The sequence below is a fragment of the Panthera uncia genome, chromosome A2 (genome assembly GCF_023721935.1).
Source record: "Panthera uncia isolate 11264 chromosome A2, Puncia_PCG_1.0, whole genome shotgun sequence".
NCBI lineage: Eukaryota > Metazoa > Chordata > Mammalia > Carnivora > Felidae > Panthera > Panthera uncia.
Window position 1 is genome coordinate 37,503,601 of NC_064816.1, and position 17,771 is coordinate 37,521,371.

Genomic DNA, 17,771 nt, shown 5'->3' on the forward strand with positions numbered 1-17,771 from the left:
TTCTTCTTTGAACTCCGTTCCACATGCATCTCTGAGCTCTTAGTCTTCTCCAGGTTCTGCAGAACTTGATTTTCTGAATTCCTCAGGAATCTTTCATTTGCAAGTAATAAAATCCAGTGCAAACTGGCTTAGGCAAAGAAAGAATTTACGCAGTCTAGAACAAGGACTGGTCATGAGTTCAGGCTGGTCTTCAATCGTGTTTTGGGTTGGGTTGGTCTCCTCTGCCAGGGTCTCTTGAATGATCTACCCCAGCAGATCCTGGATGACACTCTCACTGTTTCCCATTTAGCAAAAAGGGGGCTCTCTACCTGCCTCCTGCACCAGGCATACTAGCAGGAATCTCAGGACTGAGTTTCAGAGGACCATTCTGGGTTAGGCACTCATCTCTGAGCCAATCACTACAGCCACAGGGATGGAATGTGCTGTTGGACATGATTGGGACTTGGGGTATGATGCTGATACACATATGAGGGTAGCCCCACAAGACCTCTTCTATTTAAGGTGAGAGGGGATGGTTTGCCTAAGGAAAATGAGGTACTGTTCACAAACAAGAGAGGGTTGGGGTACCTGGTGGACCCAGATAGTTAAGGGACTGACTCTTGATTTCGGTTCGGGTACGATCTCACAGTTCATGAGATCGAGCCCTGAATCGGGCTCTGTGCTGACAGTGCAGAGCCTGCTTGGGATTCTCTCTCTCTCCCTCTCTCTCCCCTGCTTGCACTCTCTCTCTCTTTCTCTCTCAAAGTAAATAAGTAAACTTAAAAAAAAAAAAAAGATGGTGGACATGGATAGGTAAAGGCAAGACAGGTGTGCCCCACTTCTAAGCAAAGAGGGTAACTCTGACATACCTCAGTCGCTGATGCTCCAGGTACCCCCTCCCAAGACACAAGAAACAACCTAACTGCTTCTGTGTATGGCTGACCTCCTTAACCTCTCAGGATGTTTTAAAAATTATTCTATTCCAAAAGGAAAACATTACTGAGGACTTTATCTTTGGGTTTTCATTTTTATATACAATACTCGTTGACTCTAAAAATGTACTTTATTTGTTTAAATCGGATAGTTATGTCTCTAACTTCCTACTGATGACTACATATTCTCTCTACCAGAGTGAGGTAAATGAAAAAGAAATTAGTGGGTGTTATTTCAGAGATGTATGGCACAGAGATCAGCAGAAAAAGCCAGAAACAAACAAAAAAGCAACCCATGATTACTCATAATAAAGATTACCGCCAAACAATGAGACTTTATGGGGCTAAAATTATGAAATATTTATAGACCAGTTCATTTTGTTTGCCACTGAAAACTAGTTTTCATTTTTCACATTTCTCTCCCTACTTCTGTTAGAAGCCATGGAAACAGCCCTCTCTTTTTCTCCCCTATGCAAATTGATTCACCTCAGCATGTACTGACCTTTTTCCTTGGCGTATTCTGTTTTTGACTGTGGCCATGTCAGTTGTAAAAAGCAGTGAAGAACCTGATAATGAATGCTTTCACAAGATAACAGTGTGAAAACCTGACCTTGAATCAATGAGAGCACAAGTGCTTTGCCGAATTAAAAAGAAAAATAGTCACATATATCAATGACTATTTTTCTTCCTTAAAATAATGATAGTCCTCAACAAGACTTTCGGAAGGAAAAACAGTATGTCTCATTCTATAGACCTATTTTCCCCAAATTGGCATGTCAATCACATTTTTGTAAACCGAATCGTCATTTAAGGTCCAGGGTAACCCCAGAAATATTTTCAGTGAATCATGGAATAATCTTAATTCTAAAGGGAAAAAATACTTGTGAGTTGTCTTACATAAGTTCTTCCATTTAGAGATTTGGAAACTGAGGTACATGGTGAAAAATGACTTAACGGAAGGCATGCTTAAAGAGTTTCTTCTGTGATTTGTATTACTATTCTTTTTTTTTTTTTTTTTTTTTTTTGCTAAATGCAGATTCTGTTTTCAATGTTTACTTAAAAGAAGGTAGGCCTAAAGGATCAAAAGATTGCTTTCTTCACAAAGCAAGATTGCTTTCCTGTAGTTTAAATATAATTTATCATTAATTGTAAAGTTTGTAGATAAAACTAAGTAGCTATTGAAACTAAATAGCTATTTGAAAGAAAAAAGCTTTCAACTGGGTGTGACTTTGCCTCTCCCTCTTCCCCACCAGAGGACATTCTGTAATGCCTGGAGACTTTTTTGTTTGTCAACAACTAGGGTGAGGGGGTGCTACCAGCCACCAGAGGGTAGAAGCCAGGCACGCTGGTAAACATCCTATAAGGATTCCTTTCCTACAGAAAGGAATGATCTGGCCCCAAACGTTAATTGTGCTGATGCTGGGAAAGCCTCGGTTCAATGAACCCATTACTGCAGGTGAAGATTCCCACAAAGATAATATATCACCTTATTGTACTTACTCTGCTGATAACTGCTATATTAAAGTGTCATAATAATGCTATATCCAGCTGTAGAGAAGTTAGTGTCAGAAGTCTTCCAACCTATTTCTGTATTTACCTCTGCTTCTTCCTTCCTGCGAAATTGATCTTCTCTAGAAGGTCAGCCCCTCCTCCAAGGCTTGGGAGCTACTTAAGAATAAATCTGGCTGTGGGGTGCATGGGTGGCTCAGTCGGTTAAGTATCAGACTCTTGATTTCCACTCAGGTTGTGATCTCACAGTCATGAGAGAGCCCCAAGTCAGCTCTTCCCTGGGTTGGGGGTGCAGCCTACTTATGATTTTCTCTCTCCCTTTTCCCCCTCCCCCTTCCCCTGCCAGAGCAAATGCACACGTGCTCTCTCTCTCTCTCAACAACAACAACAACAACAACCCAAAAAGAATATATATACACACACACACGTGTGTGTGTGTGTGTGTGTGTGTGTGTGTGTGTGTGTGTATGAATAAATTCGGCTGCACGTAACAGAAAAATCTGATTTCCTCTGGCTTCAACAAACAGGAGTTTTGTTTTCCTCACAAAAAAGAAGTCTGAAGGTGACTATCCAGGATGGTACACTGGCTCCATGATGCCACCAGAGACAAGGGATGGTTCTACCCTTCTACCCAGCCATTCTTAGAACTTTGGTCCTCATATATATCCCCTCAGGGTGGTCAGATGGCAGTTCCATTGAAAGCCATGGGGGAGAGGAGAGAAGAGCAAAGGGTAAAGGATGCCTGCGGGTTGACAATGTCCACCTCTGGTGACCATTCCAACTAGATACTCACCGGTTAGTCTCTAAAAATCACACTCTGTTCATTGCCCATGTGCACTCATCACATACAATAATGACATAGTTACCTGTTTTCTTGTCGTGGCTCCCTTGGGCCAACCCAGTAGATGACAAACTCTGTAAGGAGTAGGTGGTAGCCTGGTCCATGCTCTGCCCAGCTGCCCTCCCATCCTTCTTCTGGTTCTGTGCTCCCCTCCCTTAGCTGCCTTAAACCTTTGCTGCTAACAGTAGAGCCTGGGTCAGGATTAGTCAAGGCTTTCCTCTGTGCAGGGAGACAGAAAAGCCTGAGTGTTTCCATCCTGGGGGCTGAGCGGGGGTGGTGGGGAGACGCGGTGGGTGGGGGGGGTGGCCTGTAGCCAGTGAGTGCTAACACAGGACTAGGAAAGCCTACTCCTTCGTCTTGAGTAGGACACAACTTGGAGGTGTAGTTACCCTCCAGAGCTCTCTGCGGGAACTGCCGAAGACTGGAGTTTTGCCTGAGAGCACCACCTGGCTTGCCTTCTTCCTTTACTAGTTCTATCCTCCTGCCCCCCCAACCCCACCCTCTGCTTTACGAGGGTCTCCCGGGAACACTGCATTAAGAAATCATTTTCACAAGAATCTTCAGTCTGCTTCTGGGGGACAAATCATGTTGCTTTGATTCACCAGCGCCTAGCACAGAGCCTGACACATAGTGAGTGCTTGAGAGCCTCGGCAAGACTGCTTTAAAAAGCAAACAAAACAACATTAAACTTGACCAAATAACCAATTCTAGCGAAAAGAAACATTCGAATTCAGTCAAGTTCATATGATTCAGTAACAGTTACTAATTCTCTATATAAGTTTGATTCAGTTTAGTGGAACTCAAATTCAAGGTAACCTAGTCAAAGTTGGATATTAAATTTTCATTAAAATTTGAGGTGATGGATCAATATAATATGAGCAGGACTAAGATTTTAAAATGTGTCTCAGGGCACCTGGGTGGCTCAGTCAGTTAAGTGTCCAACTTTTGATCTCAGCTCAGGTCATGATCTCAGCGTTGTGAGTTCAAGCCCTGTGTTGGGTTCTGCACTGGATGTAAAGCCTATTAACATTTTTTTTTCTTTTTAATGTGTCTCATTTTTTTTAATGTTTATTTCTTTTTGAAGGAGAGACAGAGCATGAGCGGGGAAGGGCAGACAGAGAGGGAGACACAGAATCTGAAGCAGCCTCCAGGCTCTGAGATGTCAGCACAGAGCCCAACGTGGGGCTCAAACTCATGAACTGTGAGATTATGACCTGAGCCAAAGTTGGAGGTTCAACCGACTGAGCCACCCAGGTGCCCCTTTAATGTGCCTCATTCTTTAATTAGCTTTAGGTTCCCACTGAGAAGCCCAGGAGTCTCACCCTACTAGATGTCACAAAACCCTCTTTTTGGTAAGCAGGCTGGCTACAATGGCATCCCAGAAGCAAAGCTACAGGTAACATTAAATAAAGTTGCTCCAATGAGTGGAGGTCTGGGAAGAAGAATGAATTCTTAAGGGGAGTTTAAATCTGTGCAGAGCTCTCCTGGGGCCTCAGCCCTCACAGTTTCTGTTTGCTGCACTCTTTCTAGCCTGCTGACTGCCCTTCATGGTCCTGGGTGCTCTCTCGTGGTGAGTCCACTGCAGGTCATGGTGCCTGACCCCCAGAGCAAGGCCTTTTCCAAGACACGCAGAACCCTCTCTGGGAAAACAGGTTTGAAAGAAGGGAGTCTGGGATTGGCTGAGTACTGTGACCGAGTTTCAGTTAACATCTTACTTCACATTTACAGTACTTCACTTAGAGCCAAACATTTTCCTGTCCCAACTTACTCTTGGCGTTGGAGTTAGATTCCCTGAATTCAAATCCCAACTCTGTCACATTCAAGCTCTGTGATATGGTGCACCTCATTCTCTCTCCCTGGGCTGCAGTTTCCTAAGTACAGAATGCAGGGGACATGAGAGAATGAGGTCTTGGTCTTTTGTGACTGTTACTATATTCCTAGTGACTAGACAGTGCCTGAAATATGGGATGTACTCATTAAGTATTGCCTTATTAACGAATGATGTGTTTGTGAAGATTGAAGGAAATCAGTGAGTACGAAGGACTTTGCATAGTGTCTGGCACAAAGCAGTCTCTCAATAAATATTAGCTATCCACATGTAAAATAGACATATAGATATATACTTTATTTTTTATACCTGGTCACATAGCTTCTAGGCTTAATGCAATGTTCTCTAATCCATTCTTTTCATTAACAGAGGTATCTCCCTACTTCCTGACAGCAACAGTACATGTAGTAAACACTGCTGATTGCCCAATCAGCCTCCATTCACCCCTTTCTTTCTTCTTAACAGAACCTAGCTCCTGAGCAAGTATTCAACATTCCACATGTCTCATGACTCGGGAGAATGTAATCCAAGACTAAGCTCTAGAGTGGATGTTAAGCAGTCTGAGCCAATCACATGGCATCCTTTCCCCCTTGCCCCACTTCTGTGATTCTGATTGGTCACATAATTAATGCCGGTCCAATAAGAATGAGGGAAATATTTCCATTTCACACTTGGAGTGTGGTTTTTCCCTCTCCCATCAGGTGGTCAACTGAGAACAAAGAAGCATGTGGATAGAGAGATGGAGAGGGCAAGGCATTTGATAGTATCTTTGATGGTTCCACTCTTTCCAGGTATGTCTTGTTTGGCATTTAGGATGGGCTTTTCAGCACCTTGCAACAAGAAGCATTCTACCTAATGGATTGCAAAATTATTTAGGAGGTGATACTAAAAATGCCTTCTTCAAATAATAATAGTAATGATCGCCAATGCTTACTCATCACTGTGTCAAACCCTGTGCCAAACTCTTTGGCTATTTTACTTATTTATGCTTCCAAACAATCACTATGAGGTAGAGATTGTTATTAAGCTCATTTTCAGATAAGGAAATCTTTGTCCAGCTGTATGTCAAAGACACACACACACACGCACACATGCACACACACACACACACACACATGCACACACACACACACACACACACACACACACAACAGGTTAGTGAGGGAGGTGGAGTTTAAACACTGGCAATCTGGCTCTAGAGCCAAACTTATACCTAGTCCTACACCTAACCAGTGAACTATACAGTGTTTAATGTGATGAAGGTTCCCAGTGACACACATATACACCACCACCACAACAAAAATAAGAATGGAGTGTGCTTCGCTTAAAAAAAAAAGTATACCAAGTCTTTCTCAGGAAATAATTGAACACTAGCTCAATTTTTTTGCTGGTGTATCTTTTTTTTTTTCATAAAATGTATCCCTTTTTGAAAACACATATTCATCCATTCAGTCATTCATTAAATATTTATTGGGTTCTTATGTGTCAGCTTTTGTACCAGGTGCTACAGGTACAAAAGTGAATAACTTCCTGTCTAGCAGGAAAGACCAGCAAATGGCAATCACCATGCTGGGTGAGGAGCACTTCCACGGGGCGGGGGGTGGGGGTGGGCGGGAAATAATGTCTACACCACGGGAACATCAAAACATGGTACCTTAACCAGCTGGTGCAACAGTAGTGTCAAGGAATGCTTTCCACGTGAGACAGAAGACTTCTCTATGGGAGGCAGGAGAGCATCTGTACAGAGGCCTGCAGGGGGAAAGAGAATATGGCATATTCATCATGCTGCTGAGTGTGGGGATTCTGTGTGGGGTCTGGGCAAGTAGGGACTGGGCAAGAGAGAGGGGAAAGCAGACTCGAGAGTCAGGGAGATAAGCAGTGGCCAGGAAGTTTGGTCTTTGTCTAACCCAGGTCCTCTAGAAAGTGGACTACAAGGCAGAAATGAAAGCACTGACACTTAATGTGGGGGATGCAAGGCCAGGGCAGTGAGAAAAGTTATAAAGGAAAGGAAGGCAAATGCAGAAGCAAAGCAACATGAGGGAACTATAACACATGGCCTTGGTGGCCACCATGTTACAATGAGCCAAAAGGAGGCACAGCAAGTAACTAACTCAGCAGGTGAATCTGCATGGGACAAGGGACTTTGCTTGAAAGATTATAAGAAGAAACCTCTCCTTGTAGTCCACAAAAGTAGCAAGAAGGGGAAAGTTCTCTGCCCAGCTCCCTTCCATATCCTACTTTCCTTTGTTTAAGGAATATCTATTCGAAGTTAACTTCTCCATCTTTCTGGTTATGTCACCTGGCACAGCCCAAGAAGTCAGACGTCACGCTCCATTGTGTGGCATTTCATGAGATTTTGGAAGTGGAGGTTTGTGTGTGACACTGGAAGGCCATGCAGGCCCACCACTTCAACTTGGACCCCGGACAGCAGAGCTGAGCTCCTTCATAAAGGAAAAAGGTAAAAGAATCTACGAAGGTGGGGAGGTTTGTGTGCAACACAGTCTTTCCCCTGAAAGAAGCTCTGAAGGGCTTCAAGCCAAAGGAAGCCACAATCAGGTTAGAGCTTAGAAAGCTCATCCAGGCTGTAGTGTGAAGGGGGGATTTGAAAGGGCAGATCCAAGAATATGCAGACCACACTAGAGTCTGGTCTAAGGTGGATGGACTTGTCCAAAACCAAAGCAGTCAAGTTGACTGTACTTTGTAACTAAGTGGATATGGAGGGTGAGGGAGAGAGGTGGCACCTAGCTGTTTGGCTTGGGCAGCTAAGGATTAGAGTGTGGTGCCATTTCCTGAGATGGGGAATGGATAGAAAGGAACAGGCTGGAGGTGGGGCAGGGTAGGGAGGAAGTAAAGATGGTGAATTCAGTTTTGAACATATTGAAGTTGAGCAATGTGAGACACATCCAAGTAGATGTGTTTTAAGGCTGTCGGTGACACAAGTCTGGTGTTTGGGAGCAATAGCTCAGCAGGAGACACAGATTTTTGATCAGTGAGGTGGGTAATGAAGCAGGTGCGGGGGTGCATGAGATGTGTCAAGGAGAACATGTCAGAGAAGGAAGAAAAGAGGTTCGAGGGCCCAGCTTTCTTAGGCTCCACAATGCTACTGTATAATGACTGGGCAGCAAGACCAAGAGGAGACTCCAAAGGAAGCCAAGAATGACCAGAGATGTCCCTGGGGCAGGAAAGCTCTCCAAGGACATGGGGAACAATGTCAGCTGCTGCAGAGGAGTCAAGTCAGAAAAAGAGTGAGAAGTGTTCAATGGATTTAGAAATGAGCAGGTGATTGGTATCCTTGTTGTGAGCAGGGCCAATGGAGTGGGTTGGATTTGGGGTATGTAGAAGCAAAATGGGGAGAAAATACTGATCTCTCGTGCAGAGCTTACTTACAATTCAGAATAGTCACTGTGATTAGTGATGATGCAAAGGTCAAGAGATTGCAGGGCAAAAGAGAGTTCCAGTGGATTTTAGCTCCATACCCTATTCTGTTTCTTCACAGCACCTTTCACAATGTGAAGCAGTATTACTTATGTGCTTACTTGTTGTCTTGTCCTCTAGAATGGAAGCACCATGAAGTCTGAAATTTTGTCTTGTTCACTCCTGCATCCCCAGTGCGTGGCACAAAGTAGCCATTTAATAAATATTTGTTGAATAAAGGATTGGCTGAATCTGATGAAAATAGGTAAAGGAAAAAAAATAAACACAATGAGTTTAATTATATGGACATAATGTTCAGATTCTTTATGAGGAATTATAGATGTGCATTAAAATCAGGAAAAGCAAGTCGTGAGGATGCCTGTAAGACATCTCCTGGGGTTGGCCTCCCAGACTTTACTCATAATGTAAGCGGACATCAACAATACTCAAAGACTGTGATGTACTTCCAGAAGACTTCTAATCTACAACTCTCCTATAGACTTTTATTTAATTTTTTTAATGTTTATTTATTTTTGAGACAGAGAGAGACAGAGCATGAGCAGGGGAGGGGCAGAGAAAGAGGGAGACACAGAACCCTAAGCAGGCTCCAGGCTCTGAGCTGTCAATATATAGCCCAACGCGGGGCTCGAACTCGTCAACTGCGAGATCATGACCTGAGCTCGCCCAACCGACTAAGCCACCCAGGCTCTCCTCTCCTATAGACTTTTATGAAGAAGTGTTACTAGCAATTAGATTCTAAACTGCAAAGTAACTATCTTAGGGACTAAATAACATTAAATAAATAAATAAATAAATAAATAGATAGATAGATAGATAGATATGTATATTTGTGTGTGTGTGTGTATTTCCATTACTTTACTCAACTAAAAGACAGAAGTTATGTACTCGAATTTTGAAGCTTGCATATTCACAATCTTGTATTCCTAGTAAAGGCAACATCATACATAGTATACAACAACAATGTCAAAGACCTACTTTACTGTATTGCAGGATGAAAGACCTACTCCCTATGGAATCAATTTTAGCGGAAGTAAACACTGAAATGGCAATTCCAAGAAGAATGCTGTCCTTGGCATAATTTCCTTTTTATCTCTACTTTCTATAGCTTCTATATGGTCCCATGTTTTAGCCACAATCAATTAATTATGTGCTCTTAAGTATTTAATAACTTTACCAGGCCCAATTCTGTTAGTGACTCACTATGGTAGATGTGTGTTCCATTTAGATTGTGAATTCTGGTCTCCAAACCTTGTGATTTCAGTGATAAGAATGAAATGTGGAGATATGGAAAGAGAATGTCTTCTCAATTTAAGGAGCACTGTTCTTCATGACTGTAGTAGAAATTAAGAAGGAAAGAGTACCACTTAAAGTATGTTACCAGTGTAAGGAGAAGAGCAAAACTCATAAAACCAGTGTGCTTTGGGGAAATTCATTGGTCTTTGAATGGATTTCACAAGTCCAGGGGTGAAACAGTCAGAGTAATATCCCAGATTGCCCTAGCTGGCTAATTAGTCAGTTTAGGGTAAATTAGGCTGGAGGAACATATATACCTTCAAATCTCAATGGCTTTCAATCATAACATCTTATTTCTGATTCTCCTTTCACACCTATCTCAGAGTTCTGCTTCCACTATGGTAGAGTAGGTTCCATTATCTGCTCTTCCTGCAAATAATGACTGTGAACTCTGAACAAAATACATTAAAAACAAAACAAAACAAAACAACAACAACAATAAAACTGCTGAAGGTTCTGGAGAGTGAGCAAAAGCAGACAGATTTAAGGAGTCAAAACTTGTAAGAGTCATCATCAGAGTTGATGATAACAGGAATTTCCCCTTTCAGTGGTGTTAGATTAAGCTTAAGTAGTAGCATGGGTGGGTTCAAATTCGAATAGAAAACCTGCTGTTCTTTCTGGCTTGAGGAATCACAGGCTCTGAGCTGGTCGTTGCTGCTGGAAAGTAATGAGGGAATCCCAGAAAAGAGGCAGAGCAAAAGGGCCACCACTTCTGTGCATAAACTTTGTCCAAGTCTCTGACCCCTGAACAATGTGTGAGGCAGACTTAAAGCAGCTTGGGGGTGGGGGGGCGGGAAGGCTAAGAGAAGCACATTGAGATGTGAGCTGCGATCCTCCACAGGCAACAGAATTCACTGTTTGACCTTTTCCAAGGTAATCGCCTGCTAAAACAAAATCATCAACACTCTTTGTAGGAATATAATAGAAGCAAGAGTTTCCACAATATAACCAGAAAAAAGGCAGGAAAGGGGGAAAACAGGAACAAAAGGCAGAGGGGAAAACAGAAAAAAACCCAGAATATCTAAATAAAATCATATTGATAATTGCATTAAATATTAATGGATAAACACTTCCATCAAAAGACAGACAGTATCACATCTGCTTCTAGCTCCTCACTCTACCTAAACTACAGGAAAGACTTTCTAACATGTTGCTTCCATATAGTAAAAGGAAAGGAGCAGTGGGGGAAGCACATGATGGCTCTTACAGCTTCTGTTCAAAACTGACAGCCATCATTTTCACTAGCATTTTACTGGCTAAGGCAAGTCATATGGCCAAGCCTGACTTTAGTGGGACAGGAACTATAATCCACTCCCACTCAGAGGAGACAAATATTTTAAAATAAATAATAAAGTCTACTCATAAAGGCATGTTTACTGTCATGGAAGGGTAATTATCTTAGGGTGAATGACTTCTGCATAACAGGAATATTCTTACAGAGTATAGACTCTCCTGACAAAATCCAGCATCATCTATGTAACCACAGAAAGCTGAGTGACCAACTTGCTTGCCCGATCCATACACTTTTCTCAGAGATTCTGTCTTTTGCAAATTTGAACCACATGAAACCACTTCTGTGGATGCAGCTGTTTGGGCCAGGGTGTGGATGCCTGGCCCATGTTAGGTCATCTGGATTTTCCAATCTGGTCTGTCCTATTATATGCCTAAACTGCAGTGCCAAGCAAAGCCAGGAAGATGAGATGGAAGTCTTTGGCCCTTGTAAAGGTGGAGAGAAAAATATCAAACAGCAGGAAATGCTCTATGTTGATATAACCTCACCCACTTTTGTTAATTTCTAGGGCTTAGCCTAACTTGAGGGCATTTGCACCATTCCAAATGCACCACTCACATGGTAGTCTGTATAAACAGTGCTAGGGATTCACTTAGACTAAAATGTGAATGTTGCCCCTGAAGTTGTACAATACGGTAGCCCTGGGTTTCTTTTGTACTTTTGCCATTACAGATAGAGAACTCATGGAACTTACAGAGAGAAAGACACAGAGACCTCATTCTCAGGGTAATAGGCAATGACCACAGTAATTTTGCTGAGCATATTGAAAGAGAACAAACTTCCAGTTTGGTGCTTGGATCAGTCAGTGCAGGACCAAATTTGTAATGGGATTGGTTAGCATGATGGGATACAATGGATGGAGACCAAATGAAGTGTAAACTGTGACTAATCACAGAATTTTTGCACTTTTGGTGTAAAAATCCTTGCTATAGCAGTTAATTCTAACATAGCAACATACATATATATACATATTGCAAATAACATACAGTTATTTGATAATGCCTTTTCTCTTTTCAAACACAAAAGAATATAACCCAGTACATATTTTATGTATACACATACCTCTCATTGACTAATTTATCTTCATATCTTATTTCTGGATAGAAATTCCACATTCTGTAGCTTTAGCTCTTTGATTTACCTTCCAAAACTGTGTAAGCATGTCTCTATCAATTTGATTTTACAAACCTGTCTCTTTAAAAAGTGAAACATCTAAATATAAGTTCAGAGCCTCATATATTTTAAGACTTTTGCCTTCCTTTGTCACATAATTTAAAAATATGGCACATAATCTTATCTCGTACAATTCAAAACAGGAATACAAAATGTATAGACAAAGCCTCTCCTGCTGGTTTAAACACCATTTAGCAATTTTTACAGTTGAAGGGTTTGCCAACCTAACTATCAATTCCTTATTATAGTGAGTATATGAGTTTTTTAAATAAACCAAATAAAGATGCTTCTATAGCCAAGCACAGCATGTATCTTTCAACAGTCAGTTCTAAGCCCCTTGCTCTTAATCCTATTCCAGTATTTTTTGGAATCATTAAAACACAGTAAACTCTCAATACCTAGACTCACAGAGAGAAATGCACAGCAAAATTTATTCCCCAATCATTCCTAGTTGGTTTGGGTTTGCATTTTGATACTTAGAACATGCATGTGAAATTAAAAAAAATTTTTTTTTAATTTTTTAAATTATTTATTTGAGAGAGAGTGCACAAGCGAGTGCATGAGTGGGGGAAGGACAGAGAGAGAGGGAGAGAGAGATTCTTATGCAGTCTCCATGCTCAGTGTGGAGCCCAGTGTTGCAGCTTGATCCCACAATTGTGAGATCATGACGTGATCAAGAGCCGAACGCTCAACCAACTGAGCCACCCAGGTGCCCACCAATTTTTTTTATATTATCTAGTGTTCTTTATTCATTTGCCTTTATGTAGATATTTTCTCTTTGGGGACTAAATAAATTGTACCAGATACATTTCTTTAGAGCATGTCATCATCACTTAAATTGTTTAGAAAAAAAAAAAAAAGATGTATTGACAATCCTTCTTAGCATGTCTTTCTGTATAATGTGCTAGCCTGCTGTCTTGGACCATCAGTTGAAAATTATAGCACAGTACAACAAAGTAGATCAGTTGATAAATGAACTTGACCATCTTTTGCAAAGTTAAAAGCGCCATATCAATTTAAAGTGTTGTTATTGCCCATAATTAAGGAGACAAAAATCACCAGCTGAGGCTAAACTCAATCTGTTAACCAGTGGAACAGATTGTAAAAATATTTCCTTACAGCTCTTCTGAACTGTGTAGGTTTTTTTTTTTTTTTTTTAAGAACAAGCTTTGCACATAAAAGGAAATTGTTTCTGAACACTAGCTAATTTGGTTTTGCCTGATGGTTCTAGGACTCATTTAGATGCCTTTGGTGAGCCCTCAGATAAGCTTCATTCAAGGATCAGAGTTATTTACTGGAAGACGCTTGACTGGATTTGCCAATTCCCTAATACGCTCCCTTGATAAGACGACAGGACATGAAAGTCCGTTCTCAAACAGTTGAACCTCCCATCTATCTCAAAAGACATTTGTCCCCCTAGAAAGCACAGTTGGTCTTCTTGAAACCTTGACTAATTTCACTTAAGATGTTACACTTGCTCCCCTCTGCCAGACAGCTCTTGTAATAAGGGGACTCTGTGGGTTCCACACTCTTTCCTGTCTAGTTGGCTTCTGTCTGCAATATTGTGAATAGCTTCACTAACATAGTTCTGCAGTTCAACTCAGGCAAGAATTACAATCAAAGGCGGGCAAAATGCATTTCAGGAGTTTATTATTTGCCATTTAGTATCTTTCAATAGCTTGAAAAGTGTTTTAAAACAGCTGCATCAATATTTCTGTGTCACCCAGCCTTGTGGGTAAGCTGAAGACAAATCACTCCACCCAGAACTGGAAACCCTAACTTTTTAACCCTAAATTAAACAATGGCAGCATTTACTTGAGGAAGGGGGATATGAGGGAGACACCTGTCTCTGTCAGGTACCAGCTGGATGGACCTTGGGCAAGTAACTTGCCTTTCTTAGGCCAGTTTGCTTCTTTGTAAATGCAGGTAATACGGCTTTTATGAAGAATAAGTGAGATGATATTCAAAGTGATAAATAATATGTATGAAGGGCTTAGAAATACATATCCAAGTTACATTATCCTGTAGTATATTAGTTAGGGTCCCCAGAGAAAGAGAGCCAACAGAATGTGTATCTATCTATCTATCTATCTATCCATCCATCCATCTATCCATGCATCCATCTTTATATTTATATGTATTTATAGTCATAAGATTCCACCCATCCATCCATCTTTATATTTATATATATTTATAGTCATAAGATTCCATATGTATATATAGAGGTCAGTATTTTTCTGTCAAGCCCTTCAAGTGATTGGATAAGACGTATCCACATTTTTGATAATGTGCTTTACTCAAGGTCTACCTATTTCAGTGTTAATCTCATCTAAAAAATACCTTCTCAAACCAAATAGCTGGGCATTGCGGCCTAGCTGAGTTGACACATAAAATTAATCATGACACACAGTAATGTGTGTACTTTGTGGGTGCCACTGTGCTAAGCACTTCACATTTATTAATTTATCTACTCCTTCACCATAACCCTTTGAGGTAGGTACTGTTTTCCATCGTACAGATGAGAAAACTTGAGCACAGAGAGGCTAAATAACTTGCCCAAGGTCATGCAGCCAGGCTTTTGTGCTTTTAACCACTGGGCTAGACTGTTAGCAACCTGAGGACAGACACATGGGGTCTGTCTCTGCTGTGGCTGGCATAAGGCTATATGAATATTTGTGAAGTGGATACTTTGAATATCCAAATGGCTCACTTAGCTAACCTCTTGGATTCCTTTAAGCAATGTGATCTTTTCTGTAAATTGACTAGCTGTTCTGTTTTTGATTTCATCTTGTGGATGAAACTTCAAAATGACATATTCTTCTTTATGTCTAAGACACTCCCAGCAATTAGTGACAATGGGCTGTGAAAGTGGATTTAAATGTACACAGCAAATGAAGTCGTCCATATATACAGGCTATAAGAAGACAATGTAAGTTTCCAAGTTGACTTGTGTATGCCAAGGGAATGGCCCAGACAGGGAGAATATCTGTAGTAACTATAAAATATGGATCCATCAGTATAAAATTTTTGCTCAAACATCCCCTATAAATTAATATAATATAATATAATATAATATAATATAATATAACATAACATAACATAACATAATATAATTTATAAGTTATATCACATGATACTGCCTGGATGTATAAATACATTATAGCCATACAGAAAGAATGAGCTTTAAAAACGATGAGATGGGGAATAAACGTTCATCAAAATTCTACTTTTCACATCATTACGGCTCTTCTTGTGTCTTCCTCATTTTCATTTTCACTGACTTGAAGTCTTGAGTAATTGGAAGTTTATCCCTCTAAACAACTTAGTGAGAAACGAATTGATTCACCCCATCGACTGCATGTAGTCAATGAGATAATGAGGGCCAGCAGAAGAGTACCTTGAGGGTTAAATAATATGTGAAAGCCTTTGACACGGTGTGTGGCACTTGCTTTTCTCACAAGAGACCCAGTTTTGCATAGTTGTTAAGAGTACAGACTCCAGAGGCAGATCCTTGGTTTCAAATCCCAGCTTCACCAAGGACTAACTGCATCTGATTAGATGGGGTTATTTTGTAGATTAAATGAGTTAAAAAACAAAACAAAACCCAAAACCAAGTAAGTAACATCCTTACAACATCCTGGCATGTAGTACGCACTATATAAATGTTACTGATCATCATCACAAGGGCCCAATGAACAATAAGAGTTACTGGTTGTAAAAACCAATGTAATGACAAGCCGAGGCCATTACACCTCTATCCCTATTACTTTGTTCATCCAAAATGCTATATAATGAAAATGTTCAGAATGATGACTTTGAGGTGGAGGTGGAGGAGTTAAGATGGCAGGGCTGTAGGGGGACCCTATGTGGAATGATGACTCTGAACCACTGCCCTAGGATTTCATTCATTTGTGTACCAGTCATAATTTTTGCCCTACCTGTGTACTTTACTTGATATTTGTCTCTAAATAGACTGGGATCTAACATCAAGACCTACTTCATTATTTTGGAGAGCAGTTATAGTAAAATCACGGACTTGACGTGCTAGTAACATTTATTTTTCCGAAAATACATGACAAGCACATAACCAGTAAACCATTTCCCTCACTAGAAGAAATGCCGCAAAAAAAAAAAAAAAAAAGGCCACGTTACACGACCCTTAAATTATGACTGCTTCAGTTATATTCATTCTACTTAATGAGATCGAAGAATTTACCAACATATGTTAGATATCAAACCAAGTTTCCTTCAAAACACCCTAGTTCTCAAGAAGCGTAGCTAATTGGGATTCTAATCTTTTTATTTTCTGATTCTTGATTGTTATTTTCTTTTGGATGAGGAGAATTTCCATTTCTTCATCCTTCTTCATTGGGCCACTTCATAATGGTTCTATTTGCCTTTAAATACATAAGGCTTAAAGAAACATTGATCATTGTTATCACAGGCATACTAAACATACCAAGTTAAATTTTATCAAATTAACTGGATTCCATATGCATGCAGAGAGACAGATTCAAGTTAAAGAGCTGAGACTAGAACATTAAAAGAGAAATCCAGCAATACTGAAATCAGATCTACTTCTGTCGAAAGTGTGGAACTGCTACATTGAACTGACCATAAATAATGTTCTAGGTAAATGCAAATTACAATGAATCAGATCTTGTGATCTTCCCATTATTTGCCATCATTCTTGACGCTGGAGATAGACCCTTCTCATCTAAATGAGAATCCCAAGCAGGTTTCTTTTAAGCATTTTTGGACTAAAATGCTAACATCTTGAAACCCATTAGATAGCCAGATGCTTTTAGTTCAAAATGGCCAAGCTATCCCCTTGAAAATATATCAAAAGTTTGGACAAGTTAAAGTCATTTCTCTAATCTATATTTCTAGGGTTCTATTCTAGCCCTCAACGCTATTGTCTTTATTGCAGATGCTAAAGTCATTATTACTTTAGCTATTAGGGGGAAAAATCATGTGATCCAGATCCACACTTTTAGTTCGTCTTCCTCTAAATCTATGTGACGAGATGAAAAGTGATCTCATTTGAGAAAATACCGAATAAAATGAAGCATTCTTTGAATGGGACCCATTTACCTAGGTCAGGGTTTCTTAGTCTTGGGACTGATATTTAGGGCTGGATAATTAACCAATGAAGGAGCTGTCCTGTGCACTGTAGGGTGTTCATCAGCGTCTGTGCTCTCCATCCAAGAGCTGCAAGTAACACCCCCCTCAGGTGTGACAACCAAAAATGTCTCCAGACATTGCCAAATGTATCCTAGGGGCCAAGTTCCCTTTCACCCACCCACTGAAAACCTGTCACAGGTCAAGAAGAAAGCTTTGCCATTGTTTTCCTGAACGCCATTGCCGTGTTTGCAAGTAAAAGTTTACTTCTTTCCATGAGATTTTTTTTTTGAGGCTGTATTACAAAATTCAAACTATAAATAACAGAAGGAAGGGAGAAAAGATTGAACATTTATTACCCAAAGCCAT

At 40.5% G+C, this 17,771-nt stretch overlaps 2 long non-coding RNA genes across 2 annotated transcripts; one reads left to right on the forward strand and one right to left on the reverse strand.

Moving 5' to 3' along the window:
- LOC125929564 (uncharacterized) lies at nucleotides 1–8,705 on the reverse strand. Its single transcript, XR_007459907.1, has 2 exons — nucleotides 8,626–8,705; nucleotides 1–6,838 (listed from the first exon to the last, which is right to left on the reverse strand). It is a non-coding gene; the product is annotated as an uncharacterized LOC125929564 (long non-coding RNA).
- Nucleotides 6,835–8,742, forward strand: LOC125929565 (uncharacterized). The gene is made up of 2 exons (XR_007459908.1): nucleotides 6,835–7,547; nucleotides 8,645–8,742. It is a non-coding gene; the product is annotated as an uncharacterized LOC125929565 (long non-coding RNA).
- Nucleotides 8,743–17,771: the final 9,029 nt, after the last annotated feature.